The sequence below is a fragment of the Bidens hawaiensis genome, unplaced genomic scaffold (genome assembly GCF_021521415.1).
Source record: "Bidens hawaiensis isolate Kalapana, Puna unplaced genomic scaffold, B.hawaiensis_p1.1 tig00010467_1, whole genome shotgun sequence".
NCBI classification, from domain to species: domain Eukaryota; kingdom Viridiplantae; phylum Streptophyta; class Magnoliopsida; order Asterales; family Asteraceae; genus Bidens; species Bidens hawaiensis.
The window spans coordinates 240,436-257,280 of record NW_027491799.1 but is presented as its reverse complement, the minus strand read 5'-3'; the positions used below and the strand labels follow the sequence as shown (position 1 = coordinate 257,280).

Here is a 16,845-nt window from a genome sequence, read left to right as displayed (position 1 = left end):
TCCTAACTGCCTTTGTTTCTTTTGCAGTGTCGGATTCCAATGAAGTGTATGTTCCAAGATGGAACATACGCCGAGGAACAACCCTTCGCACCCCTGTGGAGTGCGTGGACTGGGCTCGCCACGCTGCTCCTCATGGTGCGTTGGGGGAAGCCATGGCTAGCTACCAAGAGGGTAGGCTAACCAATGAGCTTCGGGTTCTCCAGGCCCGGACGCAGCCCCGCGTCGAGCTGCTTTGTCGTGAGAACGACAAGTTGAAAGCAGCTCGCGCCAAAGATGTATCTGAAGCGCGGGCTCTTCGGGAGGAGAACCGGCAGTTGGCCGCTGCCGCAGCCGAGAAGGAGAAGGCATTCAAGGCCCTCGAGGTTGAAGTCCAGGCGCGACTCGAGGCCCGCTCCAAGGCTGCCCAAGCTGTGAATGAACAGCTTCGGCTGGCCAAGGAGACTGCGCGAAACTCAACTGAGAGGGCTGCCAAGGCTGAAGCTGTTGCTGAGCCACTTCGCGAAGAGAATGAGCAGCTTAAATGCAAATTAAAGGCTCTTCAGCATGCTCATGACGCCTTGGCAATGGAAGATGCCAAGAAGCTGCAGGAGATCCTTGACCAGAGGGGGGTGCTTGACCGTACTGAAAGGAAACTCAAAAGCGTCGAAGAAGCTGCCGCCAAGGAAGTTCAACTTGCCAACCTTGATAAAAGCGGAGCCGAACGTGCTTACAAAGAAAGTCAGGCTACCCTCCAATGGCTGCTTCGAGAAGCGTTGCCTCAGGTATCCCCTTTTTACTCTTTCTGCTTGTTAATTAGAAAATGTTCTAACTTGTAATTTTCTTTTGTAGGTTGTGCGTCGGGTCCTTTCAGAGACCTCTTATGACGATGCGATGAGCGCAGCCCTCAACGCTTCTCATGAGGATGGGGAGAAGACTGGCTTCCTGCTTGGTCTAGGGTTTGCTGAGAGAGGCTTTCCGCCCTCCAACTTCCCTTTATTCAATGTTAATACTGAAGCTGCTTATGACCAAGCTGTGAACCAGTATGCTGCCTTCCCGCATCCAGTGGTGGAGAAGGTGAATGAAGCTGCTGCTAGCTGATGATGGGCTCAACATCCTTAAGGCTTTCCTTGGGCAGCCGCACTCTGACGGTGCTGGTCCAAGCGGAGGTGGCCCTGAAGCCTGATCCTGAAGATCTCTTCCCACCGCTAGGATAGACTTAGCTTTGTATAGATTTCTTTTAGGCGGGTAGTTACCCGGCCACTGTTGTAATATATCATTGAAATATTAATCTTTTTGCGTATAAGATTGTTATTTCCTTATTTGGGTTCCTTGCTTTATAAACTTATGACTTGCATACTTAGTTTAAATTAGCAATTTTCCAAGTGTTCAGAATAATAACCTTTGAACGTGGTTGATAATAGGTGTGAAGTTTTGCTTCCTCTTTCGTGATTGTGCGGGTAGAACCGTCACTTGTACTTAGTAGGATGACAAGACTTTACCCTTATCTGACCTGCGTGTAGGTTTCTCTTACCTTTTGAGGATAAGTTAACCTTTGAACGTGGTTGATAATAGGTGTGAAGTTTTGCTTCCCCTTTCGTGATTGTGCGGGTAGAACCGTCACTTGCACTTAGTAGGATGGCAAGACTTTACCCTTATCTGACCTGCGTGTAGGTTTTTCTTACCTTTTGAGGATAAGTTAACCTTTGAACGTGGTTGATAATAGGTGTGAAGTTTTGCTTCCCCTTTGTGATTGTGCGGGTAGAACCGTCACTTGCACTTAGTAGGATGGCAAGACTTTACCCTTATCTGACCTGCGTGTAGGTTTTTCTCATCTTTTTAAGAATTTTGTTTTGAACCGTTCGACGCGCGGTTGTTGGTGCAGTTCCCTCGAATGATTCATGCGGGATAGACCGGCACTTTCATTTAATGGGATGAACTCCTTCAACTGACCTGCGTGAAGGTTTGCCACGTTATTGGGTTCGTGCGGGTAAGACCGCCTTCCCACGCAACGACTTCACGTAATGTGAATGTCGTCCAGTGTTGGATAGTTTTAAACCGTTCGACGCTCGGTTGTTGACAGGTTATTATTCAGTTTCCTTAATGATTCATGCGGATAGACCGGCACTTTCATTTTTGGGTGCTGAACTTTTTCCCCTTCAACTGACCTGCGTGAAGGTTTGTCACGTTATTGGGTTCGTGCGGGTAGGACCGCCTTCCCATGCAATGACTTCACGTAATTATGCGGTGAAAACCGGCATATTAGTGTCCAGAAAAGTATAAATGTAAAATCATCAGCTTCAATGTTCTAGAGAGAATCATTTCCATTAGAAGTGGCTCTTGGCCTTTTCTTTACAAATTGGAATTGATTTACATGCAAACTGTGTAAATGAGCTCCCTTCCATGTTGGGACAGGAGTGCCATCGAGCCGACACGCACCTGTTTCGGGATCTCGTTCTTTACGCAGCATGTAGTCTCCATATTGAAGCTGATTTTTTATTCATGTTTACCCCAGCCATGGTTCCACACGCACCTGCCTGCCTGCTTAGCTTTTATTTCGCCACGAGGTGTGCGAGCGTCCCATCTCTGACGAATGTTTCGACCATGTCTTTTACGTCTATGCATTCTTCAGTGTTGTGGCCTTTTGTTCTGTGATAGTCACAGTACTTGCTCCGATCAGCATCGTGACGATGTCGGATTACTGGAGGCTTTGGCCATGGGAGCTCTTCAGTAGCAAATATGTCAGTGACGCTTTTGGTAAGTGGCGTCCATCTGGAGTTCCGGTGCAGCTTTACATTATCCCTTTCACCCAATCGGTGCTGTAAGCCGGATGAGGTGTCAAAGTTTACCCTTGACTGCCAAATGCCTTGCTTCCGTTTTTTGTTCAATCGGGCGGTGAGGACGTTGTCCTCTCTCGTCCTCTGGGTGTAAAGGTTTGTGCTCTGCGGAAGGTCTCTACCCAGTTGCTTCTCCGTTTCCGCATAGCGTTTAGCTGCTGTCATGATGCCATCCCATGTGGATGGCATTCCATCTTTACCCGTTAGGGTGCGGATAAGCTCTGGGTCCTGCGCGCCCTGGATGAAGGCTGCGCGAACAAGATCCTCGCTGATATTGCCCAAACTTAACTTCTTTGAGTTGAAGCGAGTGATGAAGTTTGGCAGAGATTCATCTTCTTCCCGTATACATTTGAGGATTGTCCATTGCTCCTCGGTATACTTTCGCTGCTGGCTGAAGTGTTGGCTAAACTTCTGCTGGAAGTCTGCCCAGTCGTAAATGTGGTTAACCGGTAAACGATCAAACCAAACCCTAGCAGCCCCCACCAGCGTCATTTGAAACATGTAACACCACGTGGGTTCCGTCCAGTTGCTGACGGTTGCCCCTGCTATGAACCTGTTCAAATGGTCGTCTGGGTCGGACATACCATCATAAGTGCCTATGTTGGGCATTTGTTTGGCACTTTTTGGGGCAATTGCTTCCGCAATGTCCCTTGCAAATTTGGACGTTCCCGCATTTGCAACGTTCGGTCTGTACGTTTTGGAGAAGTCTCGTGAACTTCCACCTGTGCTTTTTGGTTTGAAGGCTTGTCCAAAATGCCTTCTCGGTTGGGAGTCCGTTTCCTTACGCTTCCCTTTTGCCCTATGGCGAGGGTTCGCGTCGGAGTCGGATTCCTCCGAGTCATTGTCCAAGTATTCTTCGAATTCGTCGGCCTGTTGGACGGAACGCAAGCGTTCGTCCAACTCAGCTTGGAATTCCTTTTGTCGTGCCTCCGCCCATGCCTTAACTTCCTCGAGAGTTTGGCGGGGGAGTCTTGTTCGTTTTTTAAACTGGGTATCGGTGAATCCCAGTGGGCGATTATTTACTGCACTTGCCCCAGCTTGGGTAACTGGGGTAGTGTTCGTAAAATTTACTTCACTTGCCCCGGCTTGGGTAACCGGGGTAGTGTTTGTAAAAACTGTGTTGCCGGTATTCCCTCCAGTAGCTGGGGTTGTGGTTACCGGAGTCTCTTTAACCATCTTTCTAGAAGTTTGAAAAAACTGGAGAAAAATGAAGTTCTAGCTTTATGCACGGATGGCGCCAATGAAGAAACACCAGTCGAACCCCGACCGATTACTGGTAACCTAGGGGTTGGAGAGCTGTTTCCCACGAGGGGTTAGACCCTTGGAAGATGGTTCTTCTGATAACCTGCAAAACAGACACCGTGAGCTCGTCACTGAGAAGGGGGGGGTTCCTCCTTGTGACCACCCTCCGGCGTGAGAATCAGACTAGATTGCTCTTTAAATATAAAAGTATATTAAGAGATTGCTAGAGCAGATATCAGGTATATATGATGATAATATGATAAGATGAGATGGTCATACCATTTGGGGTATTTATAGCCGAAGGTAGGTTTCCAAGGGGTTTAGCCGGCCCAACACGCTACCAACTGTAACCTATGCACGTGCCCTGCCTGTGAGTGGTGGATAGGTAGCGGCTGACACAGAGCAGGCGTGTCGTGCACTCTTCCTCTTCTGCCAACAACAGGCTAGGCACGTGGTATGGCAGGAGTTGGTGGGTAGGCGGCGGCTATTGGTCACAGTGCTGTGGCGTGCTGTCTGCCATGCTGCTGTCAGTGAGCTGTCGCATTCTTGGTCAGATCTTTTGTCTGTACCTCGTCAGGTATCACACAAAAGATCCTCCATCATACGGACTGGCTCATTTAGGCGGGAGTTTTCCCCCTCCCGCCTTTGCTCATTCCTTCAGGTGACACTGGGGAGAGTTAAGTGCCTAGTGCGTGTAGCCATGCTGCGCGGGTGGCCTTCACTCATGGCTTGTATCCGAGGCTGCGGGAACAGGCGGAGTCCTTCACCATGGGAGGCATTTCCTGCGGGACCAGCTTGCATACTGCGCGTAAGGACGTCACTTCTCTGAGCACGGTTGGTCCTGCGGATCCAGTTGGTCTCTGCGCAGACGTCCCTGTTTAAGGTGAGTCTTGCGGGTCCAACTGGGCTCTGCTGGGACCTACCTCTTCACACAATCATAAGCAGTCACTTAAACTAATCCGTCTCTTGTAACCAACCCATGATAATTAATTTTTGTCTTGGTATAACTGTATAACTCAGTGAGTATAAACATAATCTATTTTAGTTGTTGATACTTTTTTTTAGAACGGCGACTTTCTTGTATTTAGCTTACTGCACCCTTTAAATTTGTAGAACCCCGATGACCCACTCTGGCCACGATGTCTTAACCGAGCCCACGATGGCTTCAGAGTTTGGCTTGGGCGTTCCCTCGGGAAACCGTACCGCCGACTGTCACTTGACAGCCGTTGTGCCACCACAAGAGTAGAACTCTCTGGCGTAACACACGGTGGGACGAAAACCTGGGTGGACTCAGGATTCGAACTAGCAACCTTTGTTCAAGGTCTAACTTAAATCCTTCATTGCCTATATCCACCTAAATATGACACAAGTGAGATTCGAACTTAAGTCTCCATTGGAGAACCCAAACCTCGCCACAAGTGGGGGATTAGTTGTTAATAATAATAATAATAATAATAATAATAAATAATTTCTTTTAAAAATTCTACATTTATAACCTAATCACATATTTTTCCTTTATATAATAGGTCTCCCAACTCATCAAGCATAACCGTTCAAACTTAACAACACACTTCTCTCCACCTCCACTTCGTTCGTAGGGTTTTCGCTAGGGTTTTATACTTTTACTATCACCACCACCTCCCGCCATGGGCAACAACAAGCTCGATATGTCCGATCTCGCCGGCTCTCTTCCGGCCGCCGCCGCCGGTACGTTCAACTCTTATCATAACACCTCCGATCCTCATAACCTCCACGATTAGCTTCAATTTAGTCATTAACGGTACTGTTTTTGTTAATTTTGTAGCTCTTAGCGTTGAGGATCGTGCTGGACTCGTCAACGCTCTTAAGGTTTGTTAATCAGTTACTGTTATTGTAATAAATCATGCTTAATTACATATTTAGATCTACATGTTGTTATAATTAGTTGTGAATATTATGTTTACAGAATAAGCTTCAGAATCTGGCTGGCGAACACTCGGATGTGCTCGAGAACTTGTCTCCGGTTGTTCGGAAGAGAGTTGAGGTTTTGAGAGGCATTCAGGTAATGGAGACTTATTAATTAATTAATTGCAGATGTTATTGTTTTAAATTGTGTTTAATTAGATCTACTTGTTATATTAGTTGTGAATATTGTGTTTTAACAAAGTCGGTATAATGTGCATAATCATTACTCATGTTTCTGAGAGGCAGTAAAGTAATTGAAAATAATTAATTGTTAATTAATTTGTTTTAAATTATATGCCTAAATAGAGGTTTAGATCTATTTGTTGTTATAATTAGTTGTGAATATTATGCATAATGCGCATAATTATGACTCATGTTTCATGTTGAGGTTCTGAGAGGCATTTAGGTAATTGAAAATAATGAGTTGTTAATTTCAGATGTTAATTATTGATATTGTTTCGAATTATGCTTAATTAGAGATTTGGACCTACCTGTTGGCATAATTAGCTGTAAATATTTTGTCTTGACAAAATCATGAGTTTGAGTCGGTATAATGTGCATAATCATTACTCATGTTTCTGAGAGGCAGTCAGGCAATTGATAATAAATAATTGTTAATTGCTGGTTTTAATTACTGTTATTGTTTTAACTTGTGCTTATATAGAGGTTTAGATCTACATGTTGTCATAATTAGTTGTAAACATTAGGCCTTAAAAAATTACAAGTTTGAGTCAGTATAACGTGTGTAATCATGACTCATGTTTGATGCGGAGGTTCTGAGAGGCATTCAGTTAATTGAGAATATTTAGTTATTAATTGCAGATTTCAGATACTAATTACTGTTATTATTTTATTTCATTCTTAATTAGAGATTTAGATGCACCTGTTGTCATAATTAGTTGTGAATATTATGCGTTTAACAAAGTCATAAATTTGAGTCGGCATAATGTGCATAATCATGACTTGTGTTTCATGTTTCATGTGATACTTGATCTGAAAAGTGAATCGTGTGATATTTTGTATTTGTTTTGCCCTTTCTCTTTTTGTTATATGTTACAATCCATGTGCACACACATCCACTTTTGTACCCTTTATACTTTTTATATGTGTGAAGATACATTTTTTGATGTGTGATGTTTTCTATCTTATTTGCTTATTGTTACATGTTCTGATATTATATTGTTTGCAGAGCCAACACGATGAGTTAGAGGCAAAGTTTTTTGAAGAGAGAGCTGCACTAGAACTGAAATACCAGAAACTGTACGAGCCACTATACACAAAGGTTTGTAATTATGATTTGATCCTTTATAGTTTGATTTATATGTTGCTGTGTATACTGAATTGTTATGTTTGAAATGTCAGAGATATGACATAGTCAATGGTGTTGTTGAAGTTGATGGATTAAAGGATGATTCTGCCACTGATCAGGCAGATGGTAATATACTTTCCATACCGTCCCATCTCTTTTATCTGTAAAAGAATCTGATTTATTATTTTAAACAATTTTTCAGCTAAGGGTGTGCCTGATTTTTGGGTAACTGCAATGAAGACCAATGAAACATTGGCAGAGGAGGGTAGCAACACTGTTAATAGTTTAGGCTTTTTGTCACATGAGTTTCCATATTTTGTTTCTAATATGTACTGATTCCAATATTGGCATAATAATCAGATTACAGAAAGAGATGAAGATGCACTCAAATATCTGAAGGATATCAAGTGGTGCAGGATAGATGAACCCAAGGGTTTCAAGCTCGAATTCTTTTTTGATACCAATCCGTATTTCAAAAACTAAGTATTGACCAAAGTATATCACATGATTGATGACGATGAGCCTATTTTAGAGAAGGCAATAGGGTAACTATTATATATTCATAACTCTATTTTATCTCACATGCTTCTTTGTTTTAAGCTCTTGTAATGTTTGGTGCTTTACAGGACTGATATTGAATGGCTACCAGGGAAATGTTTGACACAAAAGATTTTAAAGAAAAAGCCAAAGAAGGGATCAAAGAATGCTAAACCTATCACTAAGACTGAGAAATGTGAAAGTTTCTTCAACTTTTTTAGTCCTCCACAAGTGCCCGATGATGAAGATGATATTGATGAAGAAGAGGTATGTTATTTTCTTTATTTTCAATGCAATTATTGAGGTTTTTGATTGATAGATTCGATTATGAAAACTGTTACTTGCAGGCTGAAGAACTTCAGAATCAAATGGAACAAGACTACGATATTGGGTGAGTGTCAATATTATTTATAGATGAATTGTTAATATCACATTTACTGAATGATATGTTTGTTTTATATGTGCTATGTAGCTCAACCATACGGGACAAAATTATACCACATGCTGTTTCATGGTTTACTGGTGAGGCGGCTGAGGAAGACGGGTTTGATGGCTTAGAAGAAGATGATGGTGAGGATGATGACGAGGATGAGGCTGAGGATGAAATCGATGAGGATGATGAAGATGAAGAGGATGACGATGATGATGATGAAGATGAAGAAGAGAGCAAGAGTAAGAGAAAACCAAAGGTGAGTTTTTCTTATTTTCTTCCTTCTACAAGTAGTTTCGTTCATGATTTACATTCTAGGATTATGTTTTAGGTTTCTTCTAGATGTGGTATAATTAGGTCAATTTGGGTCATGCGATGTGGTAAGCTGCATACTTTAAAGAGTTTAATTAAAAAGAAAACGGCTCAAAAAGGATTCTTTAAGATGTGATATAAAGTGTTTGATTTGGGTCTTGTCTTTTAAATCTCTGATGGGTCAAGTGCATTATCTAAAAGCTTTAACTAGAAGAAAACGGGTTAAAATGGATTCGTCTTGATGTGTCTAAATGTTTGGGTCATGTATTTTGAATCTCTGAAGGTTTGAACTGCATAATCCCGGTGAAAATGGTTTCTTCTGAATGTATTTTAAATCTCTGATTGGTTAAAATGTGTAATCTAAAGAACTCAACTAAAATTAGAAGGAAATGGGCCAAACGGGTGAAGGTGATCTGAGGTTATTTAAAGCTGGGTCAATCACCTATCCAGTTTGACCCCGCATCTTAAAGTGCCTATTAGACTATTATCCGACCCGTAGACCCACTCAGCTTGCGACACTAGAATCTAGTATGCTATTTTGAATCATTAACTTTGTGCAAGTTATTCACTGTGGAAGTGTGTGCGAACTGCAGAAGGGCAGCAACTCAAAAACTGGTGCAACAGGTGAGCAACCCCCGGAATGCAAGCAACAGTAACTTTGAAGGCTGCAAGTGTTGCGATTGAGAGTTTCAAAGTGTTGGTTTAAGAATTTTGGCCTATTAATTTTTCTTTCTTGGATGTTTTTTTGATTGTGTATGGGAGTTATATTTAATTATTTATCTGTTAGTGTCCAGTTTTTATGTTAGGTTGCATTCTTGATTTGTTAAAAAGGAACAATTTAAGTATGTAAGTTTTGGCTCATTATTATTGGGTATGTTTCAGAAACTGGTGCACCATTTTTGTTCAATGAATGTCCTGCATGCTTGAAGTTTTGAAAGCTTTGTATGATTATTTAATAATTGCACAAAAAAAATCACTACTGTTTTGAATGCAATACAAAGGCAATAATCTATTACTGTTTTGAATCGAGCTTTCGCTAGTTTTCTGCAATTCATGTTCAAATTTCGCTAGTTTTCTGCAATTCATATTCTAGATACGACGCTTGATTGAAATTGTATCCGAACAGACAAGAAATTGAAGTTTCAAATCACTTGATAAAATCCATTTCAAGTTACAAAAATTAATGTGGTTTTCTAAGTTTCTTGATGCAAGTCATACCCAAACAAATTAAGGTAGCGTGATTGTGATTTATCACATTATATATCTATCAAATTTAGTGTCAAATAGTCACAAACTTTAAACCGTATGTTTTTGCCTTCTATATTTTTATTTTCTTTTTATTTTATAGGCTTATCATGTATCTATTTATTCACACAAATATTAACTTTCAATATTAACTTAAATTTGCTAAAACAAAAAACTGAAAATCGAATTGAAACATTATTATTCTAGTGGGAAATTAGGGTTTTTTTCTTACGTAAAATATAGCTTTCTATTTTGAATATAATAATTATTTATTATTTTATCTCGTGGTCATTGAAATGCAACCTTTTGTCTTTTTCTTTGTTTTGAACTTTTGATCATACACTAATGAGAATCTGGTAAAACGTCAACTACAAAATTGACATATAGCATATTTTTACTTTTTTATGCATACCCCCATCTATATGATAACGTGTTATGTGACCAATCTCTTCTTTCACTTTTGTTGAAAACACCACTCCAAAAGTAACTATACGTCTCCCATGAACAATTAAATATATATTAAAAACCAAATGGTTATTGTCAAACATGGTTTACTATTTATGAGATAAATCAATTCGGTTTTTACGTGTGTGCATAGTGCATAACATCTCTATTTTCAACATAGGTAGTTACAACAAATTCACTTTCAATATTGATTTTAATATCATTTTATGTTTACATAACCACGTTGATTTCTAAGAGTGTTGTCACTTAATTAGGTAAATATACATTTTTAGTCCTTAACTTTAATTTCACATATATATGTTTTTAGACTCTCAAATTTAAGTTTCACATCTATACGTTTTTGCCCATCAACTTCTGTTTTTCATGTTTCGCATATATATTTAAACTTTGGTGATGAAACTTTTGCCACGTAAATTTTGCCCATATGAATCGAACCCACACCAAATGATTTCCCGTCACGTGCTAATCGCAACGCAAGATAGCTTTTGAATTACCATACAAGTTTCACATATATACTTTTTGGCCCCTCAACATTTGTTTCACATATTTTACATTTTGGCTCATCAACTTTGGTAATGATTTTTTACCTTTACATCTTTACTTTTGGTCCATTCAACTTTGGTAATACATTTTTACCACAATACTTTTAGTGTAACACATCGAACCGATACTCACCCGTCGCGTACTCGTCACAATGCACGCTAACTTTTCGTAGATGTAATGTATTTAACTTGCTTCGCTGCAAAGCGCGAGTACAATTACTTTTTATATTTAAAATGTTGTAAATTATTTTGAAATATCTTGAATAAAAAACATTGAAGGAGAATACGTTATTTATTTGTTAAAAGTGAAGTTATTTCTTTTTTCTTTCTTATTTTTTTTATCAATCAACGAATAAAACCTTCCTATACGAGGTAACCAAATGGCAAAACTCATGCAACCGCAATAACAAACAGTACCGGGTAGGCCAAACTCACCATCTCCTATTTTAGAGAAAACCCGTTTTCCAAAGATCCACTATGATAAAACCCGACAGAGATCGGCAATTCGCTTTTCCATTTGCCACGGTGGCCAAGTAATATTCTTTCCTTTAAGGGGGTGTTTGGGATTCCTTATTTTTACCTCCTTATAACTTATAACTTATCATAAGTTAAAAAAAAAGTGTTTGGGTTTTCTTATCATGTGAGAGGAAATGTTAATAAGTTACACATTTGTAAGTTATGACTTCTCCTTATAAGGTAAGTTACACGGAGGTGAAAATAAGGAATCCCAAACAGCCCCTGAATTTTGAACTTGATTACAAAAGCCCTCCAAATCTTTTGACTCAAAACTCAAACAAGCTTCATGCTTCATGTTACTCCTTCACATATCCTCTGCATCAGCTTCTCGCCATTGGAGCTCTAATGCCTACAGCACTCAACTTTTTAATTACTTGGACCACCTTCTACAAAAATGCACAAACCCCAAACAATCCAAACAAATACACGCCCAAATCCTGCAATTCAATGGCCTCAAAACCCTATTCTTGCCTTCAAGACTCATATCCATTTACGGCAGATTTAACTATCTCATTTACGCCCGAAAAGTATTCGAAACCGTCCCAATTGAACACCTTTACAATACAATTACATGGAACTCAATGTTAAGAGCTAATGTGACTAATGGAGAGTGTCAAGAAGCCCTTAAGGTTTATACCCAGATGAGAAAGATTGGAACTTTACTTGATGAGTTTAGTTTCCCTTTAATTATTAGAGCTTGTGGTATGATTGGTTGTAGAAATTTGTGTGATTTGGTTCATTGTCATGCTATAGTAACTGGGTTTGAAGGTAACATTCATGTTGCGAATGAATTGTTGGTGGTGAATGGGAAACTCGGGCGAATGAGTGTTGCGCGCCAGGTGTTTGATGAAATGCCTGTGAGAAGTTGTATTTCGTGGAACACTATGGTTTCGGGTTTTTCGTTAAATTATGATTGTGATGGGGCTTTTGATGTGTTTAAGAGGATGGAACTTGATGGATTGGAGCCTAACGTTGTGACGTGGACTTCTTTGTTGTCGAGTCATGCGCGATGTGGTTGGTATTTGGAGACGCTGAGACTATACAATGTGATGAGAATCAAGTGCGTCGAATCTAATGCAGAGTCACTTGCTGTGGTTGTATCTGTGTGCAATGATTCTGAACTTTTAAATAAAGTCAAGGAGCTTCATGGATATGTAGTAACCGCTGGTTTTGAGGATTATTTATTCGTTAAAAACTCTCTTTTATGCGCGTATGGAAAGCATAAATGTTTAGAAGCCGCTGAAAAGCTGTTTTCTGAGATTAGAAACAAGAGTTTAGTGAGTTGGAATGGTTTGATTTCATCATATGCTCAATTTGGTTTATGTGATGAGGCTTTTTCTACATTCTTAAATTTAAAGAATTTAGAAAAACGTCTTGTGCCGAATGTGATAACTTGGAGTGCTGTTATAAGTTCATTCGTTTCAATCGGGAGACCTGATGAATCTTTGAAACTTTTCAGAGAAATGCAGCTTGCAAAAGTGTGTCCAAATGTTGTAACAATATCCACTATGTTATCAGTTTGTGCAGATTTATCCACAAGTGTTTTCGGTAAGGAAATCCATGGTTATATCACTAGAAACTTAATGAACACCGATCTATTAGTTGTGAACGGGTTGATAAACATGTATGCTAAATGTGGTAGCCTTAAAGAAGCTTATACAACATTCGAGAACATAAAGGTTAAAGATTTATGTTCATGGAATACCATGATTAAAGGGTACGGAATGCATGGATTTGGTGAAAATAGTTTAAAAATATTTAAGCAAATGGTTAGTGATGGATATAAGCCTGGTGGGGTTACTTTTGTTTCATTACTTTCTGCATGTAGTCATGCGGGCCTAGTTAATGAGGGGCGTGAGTTATTTGAACAAATGAAACCCGAGTTTGGAGTTGAACCCGGGGTTGAACACTATGCTTGTATGGTTGACCTTTTTGGGCGGGCCGGGCTTTTTGAAGAAGCGAGTGAAGTGGCCCAGAAGATGCCTTCAGAGCCCAATGTGTGTGTGTGGGGTGCTCTTTTGAACTCGAGTAGAGTGTATAAGAATATAAATTGGGATGAAAGTTCGGTTTCAAAGATACTTGAGGTTAGTTCTGAAACCGGGAATTATATGTTGTTGTCGAATATATATGCTGAAAGTGGTCAATGGGAGGAGTCTGCAAAGGTCAGGGTATCGGCTCGGGCGCGGGGTTTGACTAAAACTCGAGGTCAAAGCTGGATTGAAGTGAATAAAATGGTGCATATGTTCACCGCAGGGGAGTTTGTGGAAAGTGAGATTGATGAAGTGCAAACACTGGTCAAGATTTTGTGTTTTGAAATGAGGTTTCAGATTATTGATGAAGAAATTTTGTTAACTTATTGATTTGGATCATTTTACATGTAAATTGTAAATATCTTTTGCTTAGCAATATCATATATTGATTTTTTACTTGTATTGTTAACTTTACACAAGTCAAACATTTCGTTTTGACTGGACTTCTAGTGGTTTTATTTTACTATTATGCCCTTATTGCATTTAATTCAGCGTTTTAAAAACCGGTTTGTAACGGCCTGTTGAACCGGTAATACCGGGTTTCGCATATCAAACCGATATTTTTGGACGGTTTGCTAGAACATCGAGCGGTTTTTTTTTGGGAAATTCCCAAAATAGACATTTATGAAAACAAATTTCTAGTTTTAGGTACCATTTGCAAAAAATTCTAGAAATAAGTATTATAAACTAGTCGTGGCGAGTAGTTTGTAGAACCAATTAAAACTTGTCGTGTGTCCTTAAACTAACCGTAACGAGCACGTTCACTAATCATTTACTCGTCATGACTAAATAAGTTTCATGCCTCGTAATCAACGCCCACGAGTAATTTATAAGTCCTTTAGTCGCAACGACTAGTTTACCCGGTTTGCATTCTCTACACGAGTAATTTATTAGTAGTTAACTCGGCGCGACTAGTTTAACCTTATAATCTACTCGTCGCGACTAAAGGACCTATGAATTACTCGTGGACGTTGATTACGAGGCATGAAACTTATTTAGTCGTGACGAGTAAATGATTAGTGAACGTGCTCGTTATGGTTAGTTTAAGGACACTTGGCAAGTTCTAATTGGTTTCTAAAAACTACTCGTCACAACTAGTTTATAATACATATTTCTGGAAATTTTTACAAATGATACCTAAAACTAGAAATTTGTTTTTCCAAATGCTTATTTTGGGAGTTTTCCTTTTTTTTTTAAATACCGGTTTAAACCGGAAAACCGGTTCTAAGCCCAAGCGATTTTTGATCTTTCGAGGCCCATATTTTCTAAAATCTACCTTTAAGCTAGCGATTAACATCGAAACGAGTAAACTTTTGGATAATTTTTTGAAAATCGAATGCTTTTGTATTGTTTTTTTGTTATGGATTATATTAATTACGGAATCATATACTTTTGGGATTTTTTTTTTTGAGTTGAAGTTGCAATTATATGATATTACAAGGTAGACTATTAACCGGTTCAACCGATTATACAACTTTTTTAGTCCAATCCAGTATGAATTAAATACCGGTTTTCAAAACATTGATTTAATTGTTAAATGTTAGTTAAACAATTATGTAACACCCTAGGCAAATCCCACATCGGCCGTGGACAAGAGACATCCTTGGTTCATAAGTAAATGTCCCGCCTCTTAAATCACTAACGCGTTTTGGGCGCTTAATGGTAGTGGATGAGAGGAGAGCTCCACAGTTAAGCGTACTCAGGTGGGAGTAGTAGCAGGATGGGTGACCTCTTAGGAAGTCTCCACCACCAAAAACAAATCCGTGAGCTCTTCGTGGGTAAAGCGGACAATATTGGTGGTGCGAGGGGCCGGATGTTACAAATTAGTTTTGAGTTTCTGTTAAGAGGGGGAGCTTTATTTGAAGCTTCTGAGTAGACGAGTACCCCGAGTACACCACCACCGTTTTTGCGAGTAGGTTGGTGAGCAGTTGGGATTGAGTTGTAGTACCCAGGTGAACTCATGAGTTGTTGCGATGGTTTTGGCTGAGTTAAGATAACATTATCCTATTGCTGAGCAGGTACCGAGGCTCCCCGGGGTTTACTAACATAAGTTATATGATTTTCCATTTAAATATGTGAAAACATGGGATCCCACTTGCATTATATATAATTGGTAGGTAACATGTTACATGTCTTTCATAAATTAAAAAATAATTTGGTTTATCGATTTTAATATTTGATCTTTTTTAATCATTTAACTTACTACATACACCAAATATATTGAAGTATTTATTTAAGACTAGATTTTATCCCCCGTATTACAGGGGTTGTTTTACATTATTCGTTTTTAATATTTATATATGTATATTTGGATTTTAATTTTATTTATTGTAAGAAAGTTAATAATTAATATATTTGAGGTTTGATGATAAAATTGTGTCACAAATAAATTATATGTTATAATCCGCTTTAAAAGCTATCTGGATTTGGTGATACCCATTACCCGTTTATTTTCTTTATTATAAAATTGTTTCTTAATTACAAGTAATATTTTTTTTAAATAAAATAGGATGTTAATTTTTAGTATATCCCTATTTTATAGGATTTTCATATCAAATATTTGATGAGATTAATTTTTAATATAGTGAGATATTATAACCCGTTTAAGAGCTATCTGGGTTTGGTGAGACCTTTACCCGTGAATTCAAGTCAAATGCGTGAGAAATCTTCATTTACAAATAAAGCAATCTGATAACTTGAGAGAATTGTTGTTTTACATTTTTTGTTTTTTAATATTTATTTTTTGGATTTTAAATTTTTTTATTGTAAGAAAGTTAATAATATACTAAGGGTTTGATGATAAAAGAGTTTCATGAATAATTGATATGCTATAACCCATTTAAAAGCTATCTGGAGTTTGTGACCCATGACCCGCTTATGTTTTTACTATAAAATTGTTTATTAATTATAAGGGTTAGGTTCAAATAAGAAATTTTATTTTTCTAAGAAGGCTAGGAAGGAGGATATTTTTGTCTTAACACTTTTACATCAAAACACACTTACTTTAATCTCAAAATCCACTTACATTAATTTCAAAAACCCACTTACATAAAACCCACTTACATCTTCACTCATCTCCTACATCCACCATCACTCCACCGCCCACCGCCAGCACCTCGCCGGAAAAGTCCGAAAAAACACAATGGAAAACACTATGAAAAACACAATGTAAAAAACACAATGGAAAAAAACACTATGAAAAACACACACAATGATAAAAACACAATTGTATGACACAATGTAAAAAACACAATGGAAAAAACACAATGAAAAATACTATTGTATAACACAATTTGGTAAAACACAATTTGTAAAAAACCCACTAATTTTTTTTTAATTTTTATATTACAATATGGTACTCATATTAAAAATAAAAAGACACTCGTTATTATGGTGAATTTGTTTTTCAATAAAAACGTCGTAAAAAAAGTTATGGACGTTTTAAAATGATGGGGGAATT

General features: G+C 38.6%; 2 pseudogenes across 1 annotated transcript; both read left to right on the top strand.

The window, feature by feature from the left end:
* Positions 1-5,629: 5,629 nt before the first annotated feature.
* Positions 5,630-9,496, top strand: LOC143535326 (nucleosome assembly protein 1;4-like; annotated as a pseudogene). Its single transcript, XR_013135695.1, has 11 exons — positions 5,630-5,762; positions 5,860-5,903; positions 6,001-6,096; positions 7,189-7,281; positions 7,362-7,434; positions 7,511-7,584; positions 7,669-7,853; positions 7,935-8,112; positions 8,193-8,236; positions 8,318-8,534; positions 9,181-9,496. The product of XR_013135695.1 is annotated as a nucleosome assembly protein 1;4-like (transcript).
* A 2,322-nt stretch (positions 9,497-11,818) lies between these two features.
* LOC143535325 (putative pentatricopeptide repeat-containing protein At1g17630 pseudogene) lies at positions 11,819-13,846 on the top strand (annotated as a pseudogene).
* The last annotated feature ends 2,999 nt before the right edge of the window (positions 13,847-16,845 follow it).